This window comes from Chanodichthys erythropterus, chromosome 12 (assembly GCF_024489055.1).
Source record: "Chanodichthys erythropterus isolate Z2021 chromosome 12, ASM2448905v1, whole genome shotgun sequence".
NCBI classification, from domain to species: domain Eukaryota; kingdom Metazoa; phylum Chordata; class Actinopteri; order Cypriniformes; family Xenocyprididae; genus Chanodichthys; species Chanodichthys erythropterus.
Window position 1 is genome coordinate 20,103,723 of NC_090232.1, and position 22,157 is coordinate 20,125,879.

Genomic DNA, 22,157 nt, shown 5'->3' on the forward strand with positions numbered 1-22,157 from the left:
GCTATAAAGTTTGTGAGATGGCATTGAGTGTGGATGTGTTTGCTGCTAACAGGCTTAAAAGGTTAAAACCCTTAGCAGACAAGTAGCAGAAGAGCTGGTGTTGTCAGAATATATTATGGTGTAGCTTCATCTGTGTTTAACATTATTGTGATGTCAAAAGAGACTCTGCTGACTCCATGGAACGATTTGGTGCAGTTGGAATGGAGGTCTGGAATGGTGGAAAATGTAAATTAGCCTGATATCCAGTGGCTCATTTTCAAACAGGTTCTGCAGTGATAGAAAAACAGGAACATTAATAGTTAAATAGTATGCACTGCTAAATGGCTGTAATGAGATCATTGCCCATTATGACAGCTTGAATTAGCAGAGCTGTCTGTGAATAAGCTACGCACACTCCTGTCTTTTCCCTCCTGATGTGTGAAATGTTGACTCAGTCACTGCAGGCTCCATATATCAGCTGCAAAGTGTGTGTGTCTGGATGTTCATACTAGCAGCAGATCTCTGGCGGTGTCAGCAATGTGTGTGTGTTTGTGTAACAATTATTAAAGATGCAAAGTACATTAATTTAAACATTATTTTAAATTATTTTTCAATAAAAAAGTTCAGAAACCTGACCCTCACAGTCTTGCAGAGATACTGTTATAAAGAGAAAGCTGGATATACTATTAAACACCAGGTGCTTCATGAATAAACTAAAGCTTTGTTATAGGTTTTATGCTAAACATATAAAAGGCAGATTCTGCATACACACAAAAGTTAAAAGATTTATCTAGTGGAAGATAACAAAACATACATAGCTTCATCTGCATATGTATGCAAATATTGCCATCCAGGACATTCTGAGAAAATATATTTTCATAAATTTCTGATGCGTGGGAAGTCACAGGGAGGTTACGCAAAGAGAGACATTGAGAGGCATTTAACCCTTAAATGCATACCTCGGGTCTTTAGTGACCCGGGACGTCATTCATTACCCTCCTCCTCGTTCATTTTTTAAAGTTAGACATCAACCTTCTTGGTATTCCTCAATCAATTCATTATAAAGAATATAACACGAAAAAAATCATAAACTTATAAAAGAATGCCTATTTTTGCATAATTTTTTTGTAAAAATGGTATAGGGTCGCAAACAACCGAGGTGTGTATGAGTGTACGTATATTTTTTTCTGCACAACAATAATTCAATCTTAGATGACGGAATAAGTGCAATTCACCTTTATTCCACAAGGTGGCAATGCTGATACACAATGCTGAAGTGATGACAGAAAATGAAATAATAAGACAAACATGAAATGGCTCAGCGATTTACTGCAGAACAAGTACTGAAAGCAATCAAATATGTCTGTAACTGTTACTGGATGAATCTGGTGAAGCGGTTAGCGATTGAAATATTGATTTTGAAGATGTTGAAAATTATATAGTTTTGAGAATACGTTTGAGATCGTGAATGGGCTCATATTCGTGACCTCAAACATAAAACTAGCCTATTATTTGCTGAATTTACTGGCAAATGAGCTCTGACGAGGACAGTGATGATGGCAAAATACGATTTATTTTATTCTTCAGTAATTGTTACTCTAATATCAGAGGAGTTTTATATTATCGCGACAGGTAGAGATCCTTCCGTGTTAGATGTAAATCCGGGTCGATAAAGACCCGAATATGTAAGAATGATTGGTGAAACAGTCATGCATTTAAGGGTTAACTGTTCAAGAGGGAGATGACCTGTGGGAAGAAGCTGCTTCTGTGCCTAGATGTTCAAGTGCCCAGTGTTCTGAGTTGCCAGCTAGATAACATCAGTTCAAAGAGGTTGTGGCTAGGGTGTGTGGAGTCTTTGATGATTTCACCTGCCCTCTTCCTCACTCTGGGAGACTACAGGTCCTGAATAGTGGAGGGGAGCACCAATAATCCTCTCAGCAGTCTGGACTGTCCATTGTAGTCTGCTGATGTCTGGTTGCTGAACCAAATCAGACAGTTATTGAAGTGCATAAAGCAGACTCAGTGAAGTATCTATGTCAGCAGCTCTTGTTGGCAGGTGGAACATCTTCAGCTAGTGAAGGAAGTGCAACCTCTGCTGGGCCTTTTTCACAATGCAATCTATGTAGAACTCTGACTTCAGATCCTTTGAGATGGTAGAGCCTAATAACTTAAAGAACTCCACGTCGGCCACAATGCTGTTCAATATGGCAAGGGCACTGGGGTGTTCCTTGTGAAGTCCACTATCCTCTCCACTGTTTTGAGCGTGTTCAGCTTTAGTTTGTTTTGACTGCATCCATCTGGTCAACCTCCCTTCTGTATGTAGACTCATCACCATCCTGGATGAGTCAATGACTATAGTGTTGTGTTCAAACTTCAGGTGCTTAACGGAGGTGTCTATGGAGCACAAGTGTTGATTGTGTAGGTGTTGGATGTGAATATTCCCAGCCGGAAGCTGGTGATTCACTGACAGAAAGAGATGAGTACAAAAAGCTGGGTTAATTTGGACGGGACGAGATTCGGAAGGTTGGTGTTGAAGGCCAAACAGAATTTCACAAATGAGATCCTTGCATAAGAACCTGGTCCAGATGTTGCAGGATGTAGTGTAGTCCCATTTTGACTGCATCATCCACTGACTTGTTTGCTCGATAAGAAAACTGAAAGGGGTCTGGCAAGCGTCCAGTGATATCATTCAAGTATACATCATTCAAAATATATGAAAACGTGGCATTTGAACTTAAAATTATTTAAATTAAACTGGAATTAAACTATATTGAAGAATGGAGTTTTGTATATTCAGTGCCCCTTTTCTATGTGTGTGTGTGTGTTTTGTAGCCTATGTATGCACAAGCCCCAGGCCTTCATGTCTTTGAAAAACTGACTCTTAGATGCAACATTATTGTTTTTGACTTGTCTTTTACTGAAAGTTTGCTTGTTTGTGTAACTCTGGCACATCTGTCACATACTATCATTGTATTGCTCTGGGCTTTTGTTAAGAATTTATCATTTTATTGGAAGCACAATGTCCTTGATCATACAAAAAGTATAGAAATAAATAAATAAAGTCTTAATTAGAAGCATATTACCAGTTATTGTCCAAAGGAGCAATGTCTTTCAATTTGCAGTCTGGGATTAATTTAGCTCATAATGTTTACACTGCATTTTTACAGTCATATCCGGGTTTAATTTATGATTGTAAGGAATCTCATTGCAAGAGAGAGAAGTGATTCAGGGTTTTTTGGCCTGCAATTACAATGGTTTTCCCAGCAGCTTTAGTACGTGAATGGTATTACAGGACATGAAGCGGCTTTGATGCCTTCACTAAATAAAACGTGTTATGACTGTAACCCTGGTTCCATGAGAAGGGGAGTTAGAAGAAAGGGAGTCTGGAGTTGATACTATGGGGAATGCCCATGTCTGAACACGTGTACCCAACACGCCAATCTATTTGCCAATGGCAGTTCATGATTGTCACAAGTGGAGCACCTGCTAGTATAAAAGGTTACCTGCAAAATATGTCATCAACTCTTTTGTCTGAAGGAGACAAGCAAACCTGATGAATGCCAATGAGATGCTGCATCTCATTCCCCTTCTCAGGGAACAAGGGTTATAGTCGTAACCTGAGACGTTCCCTTTCGAAGTGGAACTTCAACACAGCTTTTGGAACTGACGCTACAGGAAACAAATGCCATGTTGAGGGGGTGAGGCATCAACCTCCAGGTGCAAAATTGCGAGCTATAGACTGCTTAGTGGAGCCACTTAGCTTCAATGCTTTATTGCAAGGGAAGTCCCTGCCTTACCACCTTCTTCCCTCCCTCGCAAAGCAGGTAAAAACCTAAGTGACCCAAGAGCAAACAAAGCTCTGCCATTAGCTATGTCAGAATCTTGACAAAAGCCCTCAGGGAGTAACCTATCCAAAGGGAGCACTCAGCTACAACCTTTGATGTACCACTACTTTTTAGGGGGGAGAAAAAAGCTCTTGCTTCATCAAAAAGGGATGGAAATACACAAGGAGCATAGAAGAAAGGCTCTTGCCATTTCAATTAAACTCCTAAGGAAACTGCAGGGGAGCTAAAGCTCTACTTATGTACCCTAAACCCATAGGGGAGAGAGCTTAACCCTGTAATTTTGAGGACCCACTCAGAGACCTACAAGCATGAATCGAGTGACTGCTGCCATAACAAGCTGGGAGGCCCTAGGCTGACTGCCCTTACTTGCCAGGTCCTCTAAGCATAGATCAACTGGGGTCATGAGTGATGCCCACTATAGGGGAGCATAAAGTCTTACTTTAGGACCCAATCATTGTTGGGGAGGGAACAGATAGAACTGGATTGTAGCATCCTGGCTAAAAAATGGGCGACACTTTCACTGATGATTCATTGTTTATTGTTCTCATTCCGTAGCCATACAACAATGCACATGAACCACCGTAAGAGCTAGAAAATAAATAAATAAAATGAATATTGAAAGATTCAAAGAAAAGATGAAAAATTAAACCAACAAAATAAACAGTCTTATAACAAAACCACATACAAAAAAGTTGTGACTTGATAATTACCTTGTTCCCCTTTACACCAGGAGCTAAGCTTAAAGTTTGTAGAATCCGTAAGACCTTGCTTTGGGCACACAGTGCCTTACACAGCGTAAGCATTTGTATCTATCACCATAAGGTGTATGCACCACTATATCTATTGAGTGCAGCGGATAAACTACCAAAATAAAAGTCTTCAACCACACCCAAATACATTGAAAAAAATTAAATCATATACATGTAAACATACAAAAAATTAATAATAATAATAATAATAATAATAATATTTTAAAGACCACAAACAAAACAACAAACATAACACATCAGGGTTCATTACAGGATTAATTACAATTCCGTTTATCCTGTTCTTACCTTAAAAAATATCATCAGAGCAGCGTAACGAGGAACATGTTTCCAGGATGCTTTCAACCCATAGTAATAGTTTATGACTTTTATTATTGCCACTATCCAAGCTGGAGCCAAGCCTTATTCCTACTTAGGGAAGGAGGGACATGAGAGCAATGCATAACATTGTTTCCTAGTTATTCTCAATAACCAGGCTCTAGACTCCAAGGAGGCCGCAGGGGAGCCATGCCCTGCTTAAAGACCCCAAGTAACTGGGGGAGACCAGCCCATAACCTGCCTCCAGTAAAGGCACTCTACCTATAGAGACACGCCAGGCTCTATCCTCACACAGACACAGCGCACTTCATCACCGGAGTACTAACCACCCACACCTGCCATCAATAAGCACCCTCATCAGCAGCATTTCTCCTGCAGTGTTCGCTGGTCCTGGAGATGCAACCGCACTTGTACCCTGATGACCACGCTAAGGTAGCGTTTATAATTTCTCAGCAAGATGGCAAGGCGCTTCGCTGGGCAGAACCGCTCTGTTCACAAAAGAATACTATCACCCATTCTCTCTCCAGTTTCACCGCTGACTTCAAAGAAGTCTTTGGAAAACCTGCTTGGGATTCATCGATTGGTGAGAAATTATATCAACTAAAACAAGGTTCCATGTCTGTAACCGACTATGCTTTCCAATTCAGAACCCTTGCTGCCTCTAGCAGTTGGAATGAGCAGGCCCTCATCACAACATATCGCCAAGGTTTGGATCCAAGCATGCGGTTGCATCTCGCTGCATACGAGGATTCCATCGGGCTCGAGCGTTTCATCCAACTTTCCATCAGGTTTGCTACCCGGTGCAGTTTTGAAGAGCACCAGGGCCAGCCGTTTTTCCCATCACCACTCCGCCGACCAGAATCTGTCAGCTCCCCAGAACCAGCCAACGAACCTATGCAAGTGGAGAGTATGTCTTCTGTCTTCATCTGAGTGGCAGAGGCAACTACCCAGAACCTAAGTCTGTATTGTGGTCAATCTGGGCATTATATCTCTAAATGCCCCACTTGCCCATCTTGTCCCATGGGGAGTGTAATCATTCCTTCGATAAATAAGATGAAACCACTTACCATTGTTGTAAACCTTACTGCTGCCGGTTTATCTCTTCCAGTTAATGTCCTCCTCGATTCTGGGTCAGCCAGTATCCACTTGGTATCTGGAAGAGCACTAAGACAAGTGTGCTTCAGCGCCGGCCCCATCCAACTTCAAGTCGGCATCCTCCACATTGAGCAACTCCTTCTGCTGGTTCTGGAGGAATCCACCGCTGATGTGATATTAGGGCGCCCGTGGTTGGAGCAGCACAACCCAGTCATCTGTTGGAAGACTGGGGAAATCCTGAAGTGGGGTGACAAGTGTTTCCTGGACTGTTTTCCTGAGTTTCCTGTTCCAAGTTCTCCGCGTCCTGAAGAATTGCCAGTCTGTGCTACTTCCATAGAAAGTCCCCTAGAGCAGTGTTTCCCAACCCTGTTCCTGGAGGCACACCAACAGTGCACATTTTAGATGTCTCTCTTATCTGGCCCATATATTTCTGGTCTTGGAGTCTCTACTAATGAGCTGATGAGCTGAATCAGGTGTGTTTGATTAGGAAGAGTTGGAAAATGCGTAGTGTTGGTGTGCCTCCAGGAACAGGGTTGGGAAACACTGCCCTAGAGAATCGCTCTATGGATATTCCCAAATGTTATTCCCACTTCAGTGATGTCTTCTGCTCCAAGAAAGCCTCCACACTGCCTCCACACCGGCCATGGGACTGCGCCACTGATCTGCTTCCTGGTGAGCCAGTGCCCATAGGAAAGATCTATTCACTTTCCATCCTGGAGGAGAAGGCCACAGAAGAATACGTCAAAGAGGCTCTGTCCCAAGGCTTCATCTGCCCGTCTACTTCCCCTGCTGCATCCAGCTTTTTCTTTGTGGCGAAGAAGGATGGAGGCTTGCGACCCTGCATAGATTACAGAGCACTTAATAAAATCACTGTGAAGTTTCGATACCCACTTCCTCTCATCCCCTCTGCACTGGAACATCTCCGAGGTGCCACTGTGTTCACCAAGTTGGACCTCCGCAGCACGTAAAACCTCATCCGGATACATGAGGGGGGCGAATGGAAGATAGCATTTGTCAACGCCCCCTCTGTATTCCGGGATTTCATCCATAAGGTGCTCCGGGAGTTCCTGCACAAGTCAATCTTAGTGTACATCGACGACATCCTGATTTACACCTGGAGCCTGGCCGACCACCACGTTGCGGAGGTCCTGCAACGCCTGAGGGAGTTCAACCTGTTGCTGAAAGCAGAGAAGTGTACCTTCCACCAGCCCTCAGTGCAGTTCCTTGGCTACTACATCGATCGCAGTGGCATCCGAATGGATAAGAGAGGAAGGTCTCTGCAATAAAGGACTGGCCCATTCCCACAACAGTAAAAGAACTTCAGAGATTCCTCGGATTTTCCAACATCTAGACGCTTCATTCAAGGTTACAGTATCATCTCCACTCCACTCACAAATCTCCTGCGCAGTAAGCCCAAGTCTCTGTCCTGGACTCCAGCCGCCACCCAAGCCTTCGAGACGCTCAAGAAAGCCTTCACCACCGCTCCCCTCCTGGTACATCCTGATCCCGACAAGCCCTTCATCATGGAGGTCGACGCATCGGCAACCAGAGTGGGAGCGGTCCTCTCACAGCAGCAGGGGAGCCCAAATAGACTACACCCATGCGCCTTCTTCTCCCGCAAACTCAACCCGGCGGAAGTGAACTACGACATCGGGAATAGGGAGCTTCTGGCCATCAAGCTCGCCCTCGAGGAGTGGAGGCATTGGTTTCGAAGGAGCCAAACACCCCTTTGTGGTCTTAACTGACCATAAGAACCTGGAATATCTTCGAGATACAAAGCGACCAAACCCAGGTCAGGCAAGATGGGCTCTGTTCTTTACCCGTTTCAATTTCTCCATCTCGTATAGTCCAGGATGCAAGAACGATACAAGTCACTGGGCACTGGCCACCCTGGGGTCAATGAAACCCACTCGTTGCTAAAACAATGCTTCTGTTGGCCGAACATGGCAACTGACATCAGGAGGTACGTGCAAGGATGCAAGGAATGCGCCCTCTCGAAAAGTCCATGCCATCTTCCCTCCGGAAAACTCCAACCTCTGCCTGTTTCAAATTGCCCATGGTCACACCTAGGGGTTGATTTCATCACCGACCTTCCAGCATCTGACAACTGTACATGCATACTTGTGGTTGTGGACAGATTTTCTAAGTCATGTTGTCTAATACCTCTAAGAGGATTACATACTGCTATGGAGACTGCTGAGTTAATGTTTAACCCTCTGGAGTCTGAGGCTGATTTGGGGCCTGGAGAAGTTTTGACATGCCCTGACATTTGTGCTTTTTTCATATGTTCATAAACATATGAAAGTATCATTACACTGTATTCAGCACAAACTAGGCTACCATAATATGTGAGGAACATGTATATATATATGTTTGTGTTTTTGAAGGAATAACATTTATGCGTGGTTATTGAAAAAACAAAAAAAATTAAGTCACTGAAATAAGTCCAAAAAAAGTATATTAAATCTGTGTTCATAAGACTTCTGGGTATTGAAGGTTGTAGACTAGAGTTTTTGCTTCAGAATTATGTAAAAAATTATGCTGCCTACTCCTTCATATAAAACAATATATTGATTTAGTTTTTGTAAGACACTTTTTGTCAAGAAACATCGTATGCGTGGAGGCGTGAATCATCATGAATATTGGGTCATTTACACCTGACAAGGTGACAAAAGAATCGCATAATAATGACCTGAAATGACTTGCATATTAATGAGGCCTTTCAGTCAGGTAGGCTGTGAAAAAACCCTCTGTAATCATGTCTCAGCTCAATTTAAAATAATGGTATTCTATTGTATTCTTTAAAATATCATGTATTTCTGTGATGCAAAGTGTTTGAACAATTATGTTACCTTTAACCATGGATTTAACATCCAGATAAACACTTTTCAAGATAATAAATACATGATTGAAACGATGCATACAAGTATTGCCTATGAATTTGTGTCTGAATAGCGCTGGCTCCATGGGCGTGGCCGCATTAGCAGATAATGAGCTGATTCACAGATAATGAGCTGACTTCTGACATGGCTCTCTTTTCATACAGATTACATAAACACAGAATGTTTGTTTTCGATTTGACTTACACGATTTAAAACCTGACATTTCAACGTTTAATTAGACATCAGTCTAATTTTATCAGATTGGACTTTGTTCAGAGGGAGACGAGAGATCACGCATCATGTTAGTTTTCTTTATTTTACAAAAAGCACAACATTTTGTTTTTTCTCTGAGTGTACACAAATGAAAGAAGATATTCAACAGATTAAAATGGTGTATAACTCTTAATTGTATGTGCAACATTGACAGAGTATTTTGAGTCTCTTTCACACAGGTAAGAAAAAAAAATGCGGTGGTATCGCCGGCGATACCTCAGACCTCAGAGTGTTGACTGTATTTTCAGATACTATGGAATTCCTGAGGACACGACCTCTCGTGACGTGAATCAAGATGGCGCCGGGCGCATGTGTTCGGCTTTGCCTCTGCTTCCTCTCTGTTTTCTCATGTATTGATGGTTTTATTAGTGTTGTTTTTACTTCATCAGCCCTTTTAACTGGTAGTTGTGTCTCTGCTGCTTTAAAATATGATCGTCACACTTTATTCCACATCAACAAGCTCATGAAAGACTTTTGTGTTACCTGGACCAGATACACAGAGTTTTTCTCTCCATTTATTGAAGGCTCTATGCCACTACTGGAATACCTGTGGCTACCCAAGCCTTGCGGCAAGAGAAGGAAGCGGGGATTGAGAGCTGGAGTTGGGACTAGGCTGAGGAAACGCCATGGCCTTCCATCCTGTTCGGATGGTTCCGGATTTGTTTGGGACGAGCGGTGCTTGCTGTTGGTTCCCATTCGTGGGGACTTGCCTCGAGCGTCCTCATCTCTTCGCATTATCCATTCTGACCTGACTTTTCTGACGCAACGACCCCGAATTCCCTCTCCACGTGAGTGGGTTCTGTGTCCAGTTTCATGCAGTGTGGTTAGCAATGACCTGAGAATGGTACCGTCACACTGTCTTGACGAACAGTGTTCGCAGGCCTCAGAATGTGCCCAGCTGACTCGGATTGCTCTATTAAACGTTTGCTGTATTGCGAATAAAGTCTTTTTCCTCAGAGACTTTTTATTAAAGGAACACATTGATATTTTCTTTTTAACTGAGACCTGGCAGAGTGAAAAGGAGTTCATTCATCTCAACGAGCTGCGCCCTCCGGGGTGTTCTGTGTTTGGGTGTGGAGATGGACTGGCACTCGTGTACAGGGACGGTTTTCTCTGCAGGTTGACGAATTCAGACTCTTTCAACTCCTTTGAGCTACAGATGACTAAGGTTGGCAATATGGATGCATTTTATTGTATTTTAATCTACCGACCTCCTGGTCCTGCTCGCTTGTTTTTAGAGGATTTTTCTGAATTTTTATCTTCTATTATCAAACTCAAAAAGGTTTTGATACTTGGTGATTTCAACCTCCATATTGATGATGTTTCGTGTAACTTGGCATCTGAGTTTTTAGCACTTACTGAATCATTTAATTTCAAACAGTATGTTACGGGCCCCACTCATACAAAAGGTCATACGTTGGACCCTTTTCTTTAGGCCTGAACATTGATCAGTTGAGTGTTATGGACATTAATGTGACAGATCACTGTTGCATACTTTTTAGTTTGTCTGTTAATATGGACTCCATTCTAAGTCGGACTGTAATAGGTTTTTAAATTTCTTTGTAAATAAGGTAAATGATATTAGAGCCTCCATAAATCCATCTCTTGTTGATACTTCCTGGGGCTTATCTCCTAAATACTCCTTGTCATCCTTTTTACCTGCCACTGAAGAGGATATTAAGGGATTATTAAAAAAGGTGAAACCTTCATCAAGCCCTTTAGATATAATGCCAATTTCGCTGCTTTTAAATGTATTTGATTTGATTGGAACTTATGTTGTTAATTTGATCAATCTTTCTCTTTCTACTGGTTCTGTGCCTAGCTTTTTTAAACAAGCGGTTGTTTGCCCCTTTTTGAAGAAACCCAATTTGGATTCATCTGATCCAAACAACTATAGGCACATCTCCAAATTACCTTTTTTTATCAAAAATCTTGGCGAGAATGGTAGCAGGGCAGCTGACTGCATACCTTGAGGAAAATAATTTTATAAATAAATTTCAGTCAGGTTTTCGGAAATGTCATTCAACTGAGACTGCCCTGCTGAAAGTATCAAATGACATTATGATGGCGGCCGATGCTGGCCAGTACTCGGTCTTGATCCTATTTGATCTATCTTCTGCATTTGATACACTTGACCACATTATTTTGATAAATCGTTTATGTATTGAAACAGGTCTCTCTGGAGTAGTTCTTGACTGATTTTCCTCCTACTTGAGCGACAGAACATTTTGTGTGTCAATTAATAATATTCTGTCAGAGATGGCCCCCTTGACATATGGAGTATCCCAGGGCTCAGTTCTAGGTCCCATTTGTTTTTATTATATATTCGCCCTCTTGGTGAAATAATTCATGGTTTTAAAAATGTATCTTATCACTTTTATGCTGATGACATTCAGCTGTACTGTTCTTTTAGAGATTCTAAGTTAACTGATTTACTGGACTGCCTGTCCTGCATAAAGAACTGGTTATTTAATAATTATTTACAATTGAATATTAAAAAGACTGAAACTTTAATCTTTGCCCCAGACCATAAGTTATCTCAAATTAAATAGCACCTTGGCTCCTTGGGTTCTTCTGCTCAGGCGAGCCTCAGAAATCTTGGTGTTATATTTGTCATTCTAGACATAGTTTGACAGTCATTCTAGACAGCTGAATTCAGCTGAATACTCAGATACCAACCCCCACTGTTCCCCTGGACTGGGGAACCCTCGGACGTACTAGCTGTCGACTTCTGGTTCAGAGAGAGTGAGAGGGTCTGGGACTCTATGCACCATCAGCTCCAATGGGCCCTACACAGGTGCAGAATGACGGCCGACCTTCAACACTCCATCACTCCTAACTACCAGCCAGGACAGAAGGTCTGGCTGTCAACAAGGGACATCGGGATGCGCCTGCCCTGTAGGAAGCTGAGTCCCAGCTTCATTGGCCCCTTCACCGGGGTTAATGTCACAGACATGCCAGGCTCTACCCTCACACAGACACAGCACGCGTCATCACTTGAGTACTAACCACGCACACCTGCTATCAATCAGCACCCTCATCAGCAGCACCATAAAAGACTCACGCTCCACTCAGTCACTGTCCGGTGTCGTTTGCACATAGCACTTATCTATATGCTTACCTCAAGGACTCCTCCGAAGATACTCACCTGTGTCCAGCGTGTTCCTTCTCCTTCTCCTCGTGTTCTCCTCGTCCTCCTTGAGTTCATCAGTGTCTGCACAGTCTCAAGTCTGTCATCGATCTGCCATTCCTGAAAAACAAGACAAGTATCAGTTCTACATCCATATCTGCCAACGTATCTACTGGCATTCACTCACCTCCACTCTGTCTGCCATCCTGATTGTTTACTAAACTATATTCCTGTGTCACTGTCCCCTTCTGTGATTGTAACATAGAGCACCCTCCCAAAGGGGAGTGATATCCCTGCTTTAAGATCCAACTAATGGAGAGGGAGATAAATTAAATAAAGCGAGTCATGCGAGCTACCCATCCTAGATCTGATCTTCCTGCTCTACCCTAAGGGGTAAGAAAGGGAGCCTGCTAACTACCATACAGGCTACAAACTTTACAACTCCTGCCCTCACAAGGGGGAGACTAAGGGAAACAGCAGTAAGGCATTTAGAGTTATAAACATATTATAAGGTTATAATATGTTTATAACTCTAACACCCGGGTTAAAAACCCAGAGGGGACCGCAAGAGAGCTTTATATTCTGCTTTAAGACACCAACATGACTGGGGGAGAATAGCTCAATCCTGTCTTCTCTAAAGACACTCTACAGTCCACCACTGCTAATGGCATGATAACAAGGTAGGGACCAAGACGAGTATCCTCCAAAAGATGGAAACAAGAGTAAGGCATTAGATAGTATCTTTATAACTTTATCACCCAGGCTCAAAACCCAGAGGGAACCAAAAGACAGCTTACATTCTGCTTTAAGATCTCAACATGACTGGGGGAGAATAGCTCAATACTGTCTTCTGTAAAGACACTCTACAGTCCACCACCACTAATGGCATGATAACAAGGTAGGGACCAAGATGAGTATTCTCCAAAAGAGGAGCAATATCCCTACTTTAAGCTCCTATATTAAAGGCGCTCTAAGCGATGTCACGCGTTTTTAGGCCAAAACATTTTTTGTCACATACAGCAAACATCTCTTCACTATCCGCTAGCTGCCTGTCCCCTGAACACACTGTAAAAAAAAACGTGGTCTCTGTTGTCGCCACAAGCTCCAAAAACTGCAATAAAAACAAACTGGTGCAGCCTGCACCACGAATCATAATAAAAATGCTTCAGCCAATAATGACAAGAATGATTTTAAATGTGCGTTCATGACTGTTTCAGGAAGCACAGAGGGGAGGGGGAGGAGGGTCTAGCTGGCCTCTGTTTTGTTTGACAAAACTTTGAACGTCAACAGGAAGTTACTCCACCCAGTATTACTTAGAGCACCTTTAATTGGAAAGGTGAATAAATGAAAAACCTAAGGAGTTCATCCATATGGTTCCGTTCATCCTGCTGCACTCCAAAGGGGGTTTCAAGAGCAGACTAGAAAAGGAGTCTACAAGGGGCCAAAGCCTTAGCAATTAGCCTGCAGGTTACAACCTCACTATTGCTGCCCATACAAGGGGAAGGCTACTCCTTACTCTCCTTTGGGGAAGGAGGGTGAATAAGCGCAGGACATCAAGCTGTAATATGTGGGCACATATTACTATATGTGCCCACTACACATATTACTCCAGCTAACCACCAGGGACCGAGGGGAAGCCTGCATTTTCACTTTATTAAGGGAAAAGGGAGATGCAATCAGGGAGAAGCACACCAGTAAATTTCTTATGACTCTGGCTTAACCCCAGAGGAACTACAGGGGAATTCAGATTCCATTTTAAAATTCCAATGTCATTGGGGGATAGCAGTTCAAACCCCATTCAGAGCCAAAGAACTTTACTCAATGCACTTTTGGTGACAATATATGAGCAGAGTGGTTCCCATGAGCAATACTCTTGCTTCCAGACATAAATATAAATGGCGAGGGGAGATAAATGAGACTCAGGAAGTATTAGTTGACACGAGTAGCCAAGAACCTCCTGGAGATGGATCAGAAGGCTTGGAGGAAGTAGAGGGTCTAGACTCGCTCTTCCGGGGATGAATCTCCTGAAGGCAGCGGACTGCACCCTTGCCTCCTTAAATCTCTCAAACATAATCTCAACGGAGGTAACCGAATGCAAGATTGGGCATCAAGTAGGAAAAACTTAATCAGAGTTTTAACCACAGGTGCCTCTCCATAACCACCATGGCTGCCATAGATTGGCCAATGGCCGCAGCAGTTTGTTTAGTGACTCAGACAGCCAGGTCGTGGTCCGGCGCAGTTCCGCCACCAGGTGGCAACACTTGGAGACAACACTTGTCCTTGAGCAGGTCAGCCTGGTATGACTGCAACACCGCCATGGTGTGCAGGGACCACCGGCCTGGACCCTCCTCATAGGGTCATAGTGGTTCCTCCTCATAGGGCATCTTTACATACCCCTTCTCGCCCAGTCCCTCCACATTTGAAAAACTCATGAGTGTGACCTCTATGAGTGTAGCCGCCTCACTGCCTCAGCAACAGCACGGCCAGACCTGCGAAGTGCAGATGATTGTCCCTCCCCCTTGAAAAAAAGACAAATGCAATCAGAGCTTCCTTACCATGAACTTGTCACAGTGGCACATGCTGATCCCTTGAGAGCTGCTTGTGCGTGCTCAGGGCCAAAACAGATAATACAGAGCTTGTGGGAGTCCTCTGGAGAAGCACCTACAAGGAAGAACACACTGCAATTGTGCTGCAATTTTTCTGTCCATGTGTTCAAAACAAATGGCTCCTGAAGACATAAAAGCTGATGACTTATTTTGCAGGCATCCTATTATATTAGCAGGCACTCCACTTGTGACATCATGGACTGCCATCAGCCAATAGATTGGCATGTTGGATACACGTGTTCAGGCACCAGTCACGCCGAGGGCGTTCCTCATAGTGTCAACTCCAGAAGCTGTGAAGTTCCACTTCGAAAGGGAACTAAATTGTTAAATAATTTAAACATTTAAAAATAATCATGCTCTCAACACCAGGGCTGTTACCAAATGAAACTCTAGTCAGCTGGAAAAAGAAACCTATCAAAAACCAATGATAAAATAATTTTATAACACTTCACTTAACATGCTGTTTAATTTAAAAGTTGGTGCAAGTGGTAAAATGCACTATAACACGCACTCTCTTTTTCTGTCACTGGATTGCTAACTCTGTGGTCTGCCACATTGTTTGGAGTCATTTGTGTTTGAGGTTTAGAAGCAGTGATGTGGTGTGTGCGACTGTGTGTGTGTATGATGTGGTTATAGAACACTCTTTAAAGCAAACTACATCAAAACCAATGATAAACAGAATCTGTGCCGCCTTTATGGCTCATATCACCCCAAGATGCTGAAAACAACATACATGGCATTTGTTAATGTGAATGTCTATGAATGTGTGTGTGTGCGTCTGCCTGTCTGTAAGTATTTGAAGTTGAAAGGACCTAATAACAGTTCACTGCTGGCTCTTCAAAGTTGGAATACCAAATATGATGTGTGTGTATGTCTGTGTACGTTGAGTTTTGTCGTGGTTTCACAATCATCCATATATTCATACATCATAGAACACATGGTCTGTGATCGCAATGGGTGTTCCCTGACAGAATGTGTAATGGTATGTGTGCTCGCATGTGCAGATTGACTAAGTGCTTCTGATGACTAAGGGAGTTTTGTTGTTGATTTGATGTTTTGATGTGTGTGTGTGTGTTTATGAAAGAGAGATGAAAACAAAAGGCGAACGACGTTATCGGATTTCAGGAAAAAGCACCTGATTCCTATTCTCCACACATTCCTGCCTTTTGGTTGAGTCTCTGGCAAATCCCTCTCTTCTCCTCCTTTGCTACCTTTCTCTCTCCCTGTCTCTCTAACTCACTTTCTGGAGTGGCAGTAATTGATTCAGCTTTGTGATGAAGGGTTGAGAGAGAAAGAGAGAGAGCCCCTTTTCCTTTCCTTTGATTTTTAATTCCCCTTTTCTCTTCTCCTCTTTGATTATCGTTTTTATTCTTTGCGCGTTGCTGTCGGTGACAGTCTGAATTGATATTCAAAGCAGATTAAAGGTTTCTTTGCACATGTCTGTGTATGTTTTTATTATTGGTATACATGTGGGTATACATGCATGCTTTCCATGCTATAATCATCTACAGTATAATATTATTTAATTTGATACAATGATAAAATAAAAGGACACAGAAACACAAAGGAAAGAGTAAACAATGCAACTAAATATGAAAAAGTCTAGTTGAGGAAGATAAACGGATGCGCAGTAGGATGCAAACAAGCCCAGAAATTATGCATATTACACTGTTGAAAAGAATATATTTCTCTATTTTTCCAAAAATATTTAGACACTTAATACACACTTAAAATTTAATTTAATTGCACAGATAACAAAATATCACTACATTTGGCAGAAGCTCTGATCTAAGCCATGACCTTGATGTTGCTAGCTAGCAGCATGCTCTACTTTTTTGAGCTACAGGAAATATTAAACTGAGTAACAACATCTGAAATCAGTTGATAATAGACCTTTTCACTGAATTTACCGTTTTTGTAACTTTTGACCAATAGTGTAATTATAGTTTTATAAATTGGCTACTTCAGGGGGTCCTTAGACCATGAAAGAAAATTGTGTAATCCTAACCTGGCTGGATTGAATCCTATTATTGCTAATTGAAGGTGGAAGTGATAATTCCCATTGTGAAATCCATGCTGCGTTGAATGATGCTATGGGGACGTATCTCGTGGAACCCAATGTCTGAGGCATGTGTGAAACTAAGCCATTGGCCGATGCAGTGTGTTGACGTCACAAGATCCACCCAGTGTGTTAAAATGAACCATGTCGCATGTTGTAACATTACTATGCTCTGTTTACCTGCCTATAATCAGTCTAAAAATAAAAAAAACATTGCGCTTCCCAGCGTTTTTGAAGGCAGTGCGGCACTTCTGTTTTTGGGAGTGATTCTAGTGAACAGCTCACAGAAACTGCCAGGACTCCCATTTGTCCTTTTCTGAGATAAACTGAAACTGAAACGGTTGATTCACTTGCTCTCTCGCACACTGGGGGCCCTATCATACACCTGGTGCAATGTGACGGCAGGCACAACTCAAGTGTTTTTTGCTACTTTCAGCCCGACGCAGTTATCATTTTCACGTCCAGCACCCATGTTGTTTACACACTTGCTCCCATCTGTCCGTCCATGGATGTACTTGTCTGAAAACGAGATGTGTTCAGGTGCATTGTTGGCTTCTTGCTATTTTGAGGCAACTGAAAACAACTGCTCCATTGACCAACAAAACCCTGGCCTGAAGTCAATGGCGCAGTATTTTTTTTTGTTAAATGCCACGTTAATAATATGTGCCTATACAGTAGGTGGGTGCACAATGTGCGTACACTCTGCTCTCAATTCAGGTTGATGGTCTCTATATTTTGCCATGTAAATAGCAATAAATGCAAGCGCACCTGGCTTGGGAGATGATTGGTTTATTGCATGTTATGCCCAAAACACCCATGACTCATTAAGAGACTTGGTACAACCCTTTTGGAGGCTCCGTTCGAGACCAAGTTTTTAGGGCCAGAGTTGGAGTCCGGCCTGGAACCCCCTTTTCTGCAGTGGAAATGTGCGGAACGGTTCAAGAACAGACAGCGGTCAGGAACCCACTCCGGAATGGTGTCAGTGGAAAAGGGGTATGCATGATTTGTGTTTGGAGTGGAGAATGCACATTCAGCCATCAAGGCAGTTGGAAGTGTGCACTGCAATAAATTCTGATTAAATTCTTCAAGAGTGAAAGGAGCCAAGCATCTGAGCCCTGCAGCTCTGGCTCTGCATCTGCCAAGGCAGCATGTAAGCTGAGATCGTGGGATTCTCAAGTGGAGCTTCAAGTAGAACGATGGGTTTTGAGGGAGACTCCCTCACTTCTCTCACTGGCTCTGTAATCATAGTGTCTGATTCAGGAGCCCACCCAGTGACTTCTCCTGATATGGACCAGGACATGCTGCTCACCACAAGTTAAGATGAGCTAGATGTGGAGTCAGTTGAGATGGATGTTTCAAAGAGATCTGTCTCCTGCTCCACACAGAAAAGCCCTGCATATGACGAGGTTGTGATGCTTGGATGGGCAATACCTGCGAGATCATAAAGGGGCTCGCACACCGGACGCGAAGCTCAGCGCCGTGACACGTCTTTAAAATTTGAATGCATTGTTTTCTATTGTTTTCTGAGTCATAGTTGGGCGTCGCGGACAGGCACCGAATGTCGCCGCCGTTGTGCATACACTAATAGAAAACAATGTGTTTGAATTTTAAAGACGTGGCGCTGCGCGGCACTGAGCTTCACGCCTGGTGTGCGAGCCCCTTAAGTGTCTAGCTCCGGTGAGCCTTACTTTTCTCCTGGATCTGCACACTGAGGTGGCAGTCACGTGGAAACACCTGTATTCTGCTCGGGTGGCAAATACAGCCTGGAGATATTAAAATGTAGAGGGGCTATACGAGCAGTGGTATGGGAGGATGTCTCAGGTTGAAGGGAATTTAGCGAGCTGTGAGGAAGTTTTTGGATTGACACTTAATCTTAATCTCTATTTGATGCCGCTTTTTAGCTGAAATGATGGTGCAAACATGGTTTGACCTTAATGGGTTTATTTTTTGTCTCATTTATATAGGTTCTACTGCAAGGCAAGCTGCTATAATGGAATTTGGCAGGTATCAGTAAGGACGAGGCCTGCTCCTTTTTCGAGAAGAAAAAAAAGAAAGAGAAACCTTTGGAATATCGGGCCGGAGGAGTTCCTCTCTGATTTATTGTGTGATCAGAAGGTCTCTGCTCCCTGATGTGGTATTAATGGGCATAGCTCATTGTTAAAAAAAAAAAAAAAAAAAAAGACAAAAAACAACAACCTAGAAAGAGCTAGACTTCTCCAGAAGTATATTAAGTAAGTGTCCTTTCCCTTGTACATAGTGGCTGTGTTTGGCTGGACCATAAAATTCGATTATTCGAATATTCCTTTGGTGGATTGGTCGATTTTCAATTTTGAGATTTGAATATTCTTTTTTGAACATGTGGCATCCCCCGTGAAATGGTTCTCATTTGCACTTGAATACAGATCGCCTGAGTGAAAGTTTGGAAGAGAAGACAAAAATGCAGAAGACCTCAGCTGTGTGGGAGCACTTTAAATTGAGCGATTTGAATCTGTCTTACCACAACAGCACATCAAGTTTGAAAAATCACCTGAGTTCTGTAAGCAGTATGTCTATATTACATGGTGTAAAAAAACAAGTTGCTTTTATCCGCCATGTTAATCAGTAATTGTACACTTTACACATGATAAAAACGTGTACTTTATTTGCTTGGAAAATATGAATAAGGAAGTCATAAAAAACATACAGTAGCCCAACCTAATAATAATTTGTCTACATCCCCAGATAGGCCTATCGCAGCCATCAACATCAACATGCTCAACCACACCAAAAACTTCACAGCAGCTCCTACAATTCCGAAAACCGATAACGGAGAAAAGAAAGAGAGAAATAACAGATACCATAGTGAAGTTCATCACTATGGATATGAGACCCATTAATTTAGTTGAAGGCGAAGGCTTCAGAAAATGAATTAAGAAGATGGAGACCGACTACACTGTCCCAAACCGCTCCAGAATTTCAAAAGCCCTATCTCTGAAGTACAGCGATCTGGCCAAATTTCTGCTCTCGTTGGAAACTCAACAGCCTTAAGTTTCACAATGGACATTTGAAGAGTTTGGTTCCAAAACACGATAAACGGCATTTTCAAAAAAATTGAGATTCTGCCAAAATCAGTATTGTATCTGGTTGGTATTGAAAAGTCATTTATTAATTTTGCGCAAAATACGATATCCGTTGTGTTATTCTGTCATGTTTTCTCCCTTTCTTTCCAAAACACAACAAAGCCAGTCTCCTTTTTCTGCAGAACGCGATATATCCGCTCAACCAATCACAGCGCTCCATTCCACCCACTGTAAACATTGAAAGCTTTTTTAAAAGCCGTTTTTAATACCAATGTACTCGGCAAATGTGTTTATTTAACCATGCGGTGGCGCCAGATAATCATTAATCAGTAATGACAAACAATTTAACATTAACAAGATGACTCGTTAAATTCATTTTGGGAGCGACAGCTGAATATATTTTTAGTAAAATGCCTGTATATAAGATAAATATTGGCAAAATTTAGACTGTCATATGATCAACTTTGTTGTGTATTTTCAATTTGAAAAATAACTTTTATATTGATGGATCAATTGCATTTTGAAAAAAAAGGTGCATGGATTTATTGCATTTTTATAATAAACTTTTTGAAATCAAAATGTAGATTTGAATTTTCAATGTTATGTGAAAGTTTGAAACAGAAAATAGTGGTTTTCATCTTGCCACTTTCTTGGTAAAGAAAACACCTTTTTACTTAAATTAATCAGAGTTATTGCGTTTTGGAACCAAACTGTTCATTTGGACCTCGGTGAGCATAGTGGCGTATATGGCTGTCACCTGTTATTTTATAACTCAGGAGTGGGAACTCTCTGCCTTTGTTTTGGAAACCAAAGCATTTGAGTTGAGCCATACAGGAGTCAACATTGCACAACAGCTTGGAGACAAGGCGGACGCATTCGCCATTTTGAATAATAATAAGCGAGTAGCTGTTGTTCACGACAATGCCAGCAATATGAAGCTGTGCACTGAGACGCTGAAAAAAGAACTGGAGAAATGGGTCAACGTTCAAGGGTCATGCTGCTCAGGACACACGCTACAGCTGCACATTAATACATCTCTAAAACAGGACCGACTACGTCGCACAGTTTCGGATGCCAGGAATATCGTGGGACACTTCAAAAAAAGTGGCTACAGCTGCTTTGGATGAGAAACAAACGCAGCAGAACATTGTACAGCACAAACTCATTCAAGATGTTGCTACACATTGGAACTCTACGTATGAAATTCTTAACCGACTGGAGGAGCAACGATGGCCAGTGACAGCTGTTTTGTCAGATCCCAGTATCACGAAGAAAGGAGATTGCACTCTTGACTTGACAGCAGACCAGTGGAAACTGACAGAGGAGACAGCAGAAGTACTGGGGCCCCTAATCACAAACTTATTGTTGTCTGCAACAGTGCCAATACTCTTCAACCTGAAGAAACCCCACCTGTCACTGGAGGAGGATGACAGCCCTGCCATCAGAGAAATGAAGAAGACCCTCGTCATGGAGATCGACAGCAGATTTAAGTCTGTTAAGTTTGGAACCCAGCAGTATGAACCTCCTTTCTTCAGCACTAGACCAGCGATTCAAGCATCTGAAATTCCTTGAGAAAGAGAAGAAGGACCAGGTCTACACTGAGGTAAGACTGATATTTTACAGTTCTCAGCATAAATGAGTACACCCCCTTTGAAAAGTAACTTTTTAAACAATATCTCAACGAACACAAAATGTTGACAAGACCAAGTTTAATTCTGTTTAACATATAACATGAAAGTAAGGTTAATAATATAACTTGGATTACACATTTTTCAGTTTTACTCAAATTAGGGTGATGCAAAAATGAGTACACCCCACAACAAAAACTACTACATCTAGTACTTTGTATGGCCTCCATGATTTTTAATGACAGCACCAAGTCTTCTAGGCATGGAATGTACAAGTTGGTGACATTTTGCAACTTCTGTCTTTTTCCATTCTTCAAGAATTACCTATTTTAGAGACTGGATGCTGGATGGAGAGTGATGCTCAACTTGTCTCTTCAGAATTCCCCATAGGTGTTTGATTGGGTTCAGATCAGGAGCCACTGAATCACTTTCACCCTGTTCTTCTTCAGAAATCCAACAGTGGCCTTAGATGTGTGTTTAGGATCATTGTCATGTTGGAAAAGTGCGACCAAGGAC